At 42.4% G+C, this 6,000-nt stretch overlaps 1 non-coding gene across 1 annotated transcript; it reads left to right on the top strand.

Moving 5' to 3' along the window:
* The first annotated feature begins 2,074 nt into the window (after positions 1–2,074).
* On the top strand, positions 2,075–2,147 carry trnar-ccu. Its single transcript has one exon. It is a non-coding gene; the product is annotated as a tRNA-Arg (tRNA).
* Positions 2,148–6,000: the final 3,853 nt, after the last annotated feature.

Here is a 6,000-nt window from a genome sequence, read left to right as displayed (position 1 = left end):
TAGATCGAAACCACTCTCTGCTATCTAGATAGTTTTTAGCAAGTACCCCAGTGTCCTAATGGATAAGGCACTGGCCTTCTAAGCCAGCGTTTGTGGGTTGGAGTCCCATCTGGGGTGGATGAAGGCATTTTGCGATAGAATCGAAGCAGCTTGTATAGGTCACGATGATCACACAGTGCCACATCGAAGATATCCTACTCTATTTTTAAAAATGAAGTGCAAACAGGGTAAAAAAAGTATAATTTCATGTCTCTGTGCCCTCCGTGATTCTATTTTTTAACTGCTTCTATCAGTTCGTACAGGTCATGCTGATTACAGAGGCACTGGCCTCCTAATCCATGTATTGTGAGTTCAAGTATTATTTTGGGGTGCCTGAAAGCGGAGTGATGAAGTGGATGTATCTTGGGCAGTTAACCCAGTGATTTATGGATCGAAACCATCCTCTGCTGTCCAGTTTGTTTTCAGCAATGAAGTGCAAACACAAATATAAAAAGCAAAATTTCATGGGCATGTCTCAGTGCCCTCCGTGATTCTTTGTTTGACTTCTTTTGTCAGTTTTTATAGGTTATACTGATTGTAGAGGAACTGGCCTCCTAATCCATGTATTGTGAGTTCAAGTATTTTTTTGGGGTGCCTGAAAGCGGAGTGATGAAGTGGAAGTATGCTGGGCAGTTAACCCAGTGATTTATGGATCGAAACCATCCTCTGCTGTCCAGTTTGTTTTCAGCAATGAAGTGCAAACACAAATATAAAAAGCAAAATTTCATGGGCATGTCTCAGTGCCCTCCGTGATTCTTTGTTTGACTTCTTTTGTCAGTTTTTATAGGTTATACTGATTGTAGAGGAACTGGCCTCCTAATCCATGTGTTGTGAGTTCAAGTATTATTTTGGGGTGCCTGAAAGCGGAGTGATGAAGTGGAAGTATCCTGGGCAGTTAACCCAGTGATTTATGGATCGAAACCATCCTCTGCTATCCAGTTTGTTTTCAGCAATGAAGTGCAAACACAAATATAAAAAGCATAATTTCATGGGCATGTCACTGTGCCCTCTGTGATTCTTTTTTTGACTGCTTCTTTCAGTTTGTATAGGTCATACTGATTACAGAGGCGCAGCGGAAGCGTGATGGCCCCGTAACCCAGAGGTTGATAGATCGAAACCACTCTCTGCTATCTAGATAGTTTTTAGCAAGTACCCCAGTGTCCTAATGGATAAGGCACTGGCCTTCTAAGCCAGGGATTGTGGGTTCGAGTCCCATCTGGGGTGGATGAAGGCAGTTTGGGATAGAATCGAAGCAGCTTGTATAGGTCACGATGATCACACAGTGCCACATCGAAGATATCCTACTCTATTTTTAAAAATGAAGTGCAAACAGGGTAAAAAAAGTATAATTTCATGTCTCTGTGCCCTCCGTGATTCTATTTTTTAACTGCTTCTATCAGTTCGTACAGGTCATGCTGATTACAGAGGCACTGGCCTCCTAATCCATGTATTGTGAGTTCAAGTATTATTTTGGGGTGCCTGAAAGCGGAGTGATGAAGTGGATGTATCTTGGGCAGTTAACCCAGTGATTTATGGATCGAAACCATCCTCTGCTGTCCAGTTTGTTTTCAGCAATGAAGTGCAAACACAAATATAAAAAGCAAAATTTCATGGGCATGTCTCAGTGCCCTCCGTGATTCTTTGTTTGACTTCTTTTGTCAGTTTTTATAGGTTATACTGATTGTAGAGGAACTGGCCTCCTAATCCATGTGTTGTGAGTTCAAGTATTATTTTGGGGTGCCTGAAAGCGGAGTGATGAAGTGGAAGTATCCTGGGCAGTTAACCCAGTGATTTATGGATCGAAACCATCCTCTGCTATCCAGTTTGTTTTCAGCAATGAAGTGCAAACACAAATATAAAAAGCATAATTTCATGGGCATGTCACTGTGCCCTCTGTGATTCTTTTTTTGACTGCTTCTTTCAGTTTGTATAGGTCGTACTGATTACAGAGGCGCAGCGGAAGCGTGAAGGCCCCGTAACCCAGAGGTTGATAGATCGAAACCACTCTCTGCTATCTAGATAGTTTTTAGCAAGTGCCCCAGTGGCCTAATGGATAAGGCACTGGCCTCCTAAGCCAGGGATTGTGGGTTCGAGTCCCATCTGGGGTGGATGAAGGCAATTTTGGATAGAAAAAGAGAGCTGAGCATGTAACACAGAGGTTGAAGCATCGAAGCTATCCAATTCTATTTTTAGAAATGAAGTGCAAACAGGGTAAAAAAAAAGCATAATTTCATGGGCATGTCTCTGTGCCCTCTGTGATTCTTTTTTTGACTGCTTCTTTCAGTTTGTATAGGTCATACTGATTACAGAGGCGCAGCGGAAGCGTGATGGCCCCGTAACCCAGAGGTTGATAGATCGAAACCACTCTCTGCTATCTAGATAGTTTTTAGCAAGTACCCCAGTGTCCTAATGGATAAGGCACTGGCCTTCTAAGCCAGGGTTTGTGGGTTCGAGTCCCATCTGGGGTGGATGAAGGCATTTTGCGATAGAATCGAAGCAGCTTGTATAGGTCACGATGATCACACAGTGCCACATCGAAGATATCCTACTCTATTTTTAAAAATGAAGTGCAAACAGGGTAAAAAAAGTATAATTTCATGTCTCTGTGCCCTCCGTGATTCTATTTTTTAACTGCTTCTATCAGTTCGTACAGGTCATGCTGATTACAGAGGCACTGGCCTCCTAATCCATGTATTGTGAGTTCAAGTATTATTTTGGGGTGCCTGAAAGCGGAGTGATGAAGTGGATGTATCTTGGGCAGTTAACCCAGTGATTTATGGATCGAAACCATCCTCTGCTGTCCAGTTTGTTTTCAGCAATGAAGTGCAAACACAAATATAAAAAGCAAAATTTCATGGGCATGTCTCAGTGCCCTCCGTGATTCTTTGTTTGACTTCTTTTGTCAGTTTTTATAGGTTATACTGATTGTAGAGGAACTGGCCTCCTAATCCATGTATTGTGAGTTCAAGTATTTTTTTGGGGTGCCTGAAAGCGGAGTGATGAAGTGGAAGTATGCTGGGCAGTTAACCCAGTGATTTATGGATCGAAACCATCCTCTGCTGTCCAGTTTGTTTTCAGCAATGAAGTGCAAACACAAATATAAAAAGCAAAATTTCATGGGCATGTCTCAGTGCCCTCCGTGATTCTTTGTTTGACTTCTTTTGTCAGTTTTTATAGGTTATACTGATTGTAGAGGAACTGGCCTCCTAATCCATGTGTTGTGAGTTCAAGTATTATTTTGGGGTGCCTGAAAGCGGAGTGATGAAGTGGAAGTATCCTGGGCAGTTAACCCAGTGATTTATGGATCGAAACCATCCTCTGCTATCCAGTTTGTTTTCAGCAATGAAGTGCAAACACAAATATAAAAAGCATAATTTCATGGGCATGTCACTGTGCCCTCTGTGATTCTTTTTTTGACTGCTTCTTTCAGTTTGTATAGGTCATACTGATTACAGAGGCGCAGCGGAAGCGTGATGGCCCCGTAACCCAGAGGTTGATAGATCGAAACCACTCTCTGCTATCTAGATAGTTTTTAGCAAGTACCCCAGTGTCCTAATGGATAAGGCACTGGCCTTCTAAGCCAGGGATTGTGGGTTCGAGTCCCATCTGGGGTGGATGAAGGCAGTTTGGGATAGAATCGAAGCAGCTTGTATAGGTCACGATGATCACACAGTGCCACATCGAAGATATCCTACTCTATTTTTAAAAATGAAGTGCAAACAGGGTAAAAAAAGTATAATTTCATGTCTCTGTGCCCTCCGTGATTCTATTTTTTAACTGCTTCTATCAGTTCGTACAGGTCATGCTGATTACAGAGGCACTGGCCTCCTAATCCATGTATTGTGAGTTCAAGTATTATTTTGGGGTGCCTGAAAGCGGAGTGATGAAGTGGATGTATCTTGGGCAGTTAACCCAGTGATTTATGGATCGAAACCATCCTCTGCTGTCCAGTTTGTTTTCAGCAATGAAGTGCAAACACAAATATAAAAAGCAAAATTTCATGGGCATGTCTCAGTGCCCTCCGTGATTCTTTGTTTGACTTCTTTTGTCAGTTTTTATAGGTTATACTGATTGTAGAGGAACTGGCCTCCTAATCCATGTGTTGTGAGTTCAAGTATTATTTTGGGGTGCCTGAAAGCGGAGTGATGAAGTGGAAGTATCCTGGGCAGTTAACCCAGTGATTTATGGATCGAAACCATCCTCTGCTATCCAGTTTGTTTTCAGCAATGAAGTGCAAACACAAATATAAAAAGCATAATTTCATGGGCATGTCACTGTGCCCTCTGTGATTCTTTTTTTGACTGCTTCATTCAGTTTGTATAGGTCATACTGATTACAGAGGCGCAGCGGAAGCGTGATGGCCCCGTAACCCAGAGGTTGATAGATCGAAACCACTCTCTGCTATCTAGATAGTTTCTAGCAAGTACCCCAGTGTCCTAATGGATAAGGCACTGCCCTTCTAAGCCAGGGATTGTGGGTTCGAGTCCCATCTGGGGTGGATGAAGGCATTCTGCGATAGAATCGAAGCAGCTTGTATAGGTCACGATGATCACACAGTGCCACATCGAAGATATCCTACTCTATTTTTAAAAATGAAGTGCAAACAGGGTAAAAAAAGTATAATTTCATGTCTCTGTGCCCTCCGTGATTCTATTTTTTAACTGCCTCTATCAGTTCGTACAGGTCATGCTGATTACAGAGGCACTGGCCTCCTAATCCATGTATTGTGAGTTCAAGTATTATTTTGGGGTGCCTGAAAGCGGAGTGATGAAGTGGATGTATCTTGGGCAGTTAACCCAGTGATTTATGGATCGAAACCATCCTCTGCTGTCCAGTTTGTTTTCAGCAATGAAGTGCAAACACAAATATAAAAAGCAAAATTTCATGGGCATGTCTCAGTGCCCTCCGTGATTCTTTGTTTGACTTCTTTTGTCAGTTTTTATAGGTTATACTGATTGTAGAGGAACTGGCCTCCTAATCCATGTATTGTGAGTTCAAGTATTATTTTGGGGTGCCTGAAAGCGGAGTGATGAAGTGGAAGTATGCTGGGCAGTTAACCCAGTGATTTATGGATCGAAACCATCCTCTGCTGTCCAGTTTGTTTTCAGCAATGAAGTGCAAACACAAATATAAAAAGCAAAATTTCATGGGCATGTCTCAGTGCCCTCCGTGATTCTTTGTTTGACTTCTTTTGTCAGTTTTTATAGGTTATACTGATTGTAGAGGAACTGGCCTCCTAATCCATGTGTTGTGAGTTCAAGTATTATTTTGGGGTGCCTGAAAGCGGAGTGATGAAGTGGAAGTATCCTGGGCAGTTAACCCAGTGATTTATGGATCGAAACCATCCTCTGCTATCCAGTTTGTTTTCAGCAATGAAGTGCAAACACAAATATAAAAAGCATAATTTCATGGGCATGTCTCTGTGCCCTCTGTGATTCTTTTTTTGACTGCTTCTTTCAGTTTGTATAGGTCATACTGATTACAGAGGCGCAGCGGAAGCGTGATGGCCCCGTAACCCAGAGGTTGATAGATCGAAACCACTCTCTGCTATCTAGATAGTTTTTAGCAAGTACCCCAGTGTCCTAATGGATAAGGCACTGGCCTTCTAAGCCAGGGATTGTGGGTTCGAGTCCCATCTGGGGTGGATGAAGGCATTTTGCGATAGAATCGAAGCAGCTTGTATAGGTCACGATGATCACACAGTGCCACATCGAAGATATCCTACTCTATTTTTAAAAATGAAGTGCAAACAGGGTAAAAAAAGTATAATTTCATGTCTCTGTGCCCTCCGTGATTCTATTTTTTAACTGCTTCTATCAGTTCGTACAGGTCATGCTGATTACAGAGGCACTGGCCTCCTAATCCATGTATTGTGAGTTCAAGTATTATTTTGGGGTGCCTGAAAGCGGAGTGATGAAGTGGATGTATCTTGGGCAGTTAACCCAGTGATTTATGGATCGA

This window comes from Salvelinus namaycush, unplaced genomic scaffold (genome assembly GCF_016432855.1).
Source record: "Salvelinus namaycush isolate Seneca unplaced genomic scaffold, SaNama_1.0 Scaffold3031, whole genome shotgun sequence".
NCBI lineage: Eukaryota > Metazoa > Chordata > Actinopteri > Salmoniformes > Salmonidae > Salvelinus > Salvelinus namaycush.
This window is presented reverse-complemented; position numbering and strand designations above follow the sequence as displayed.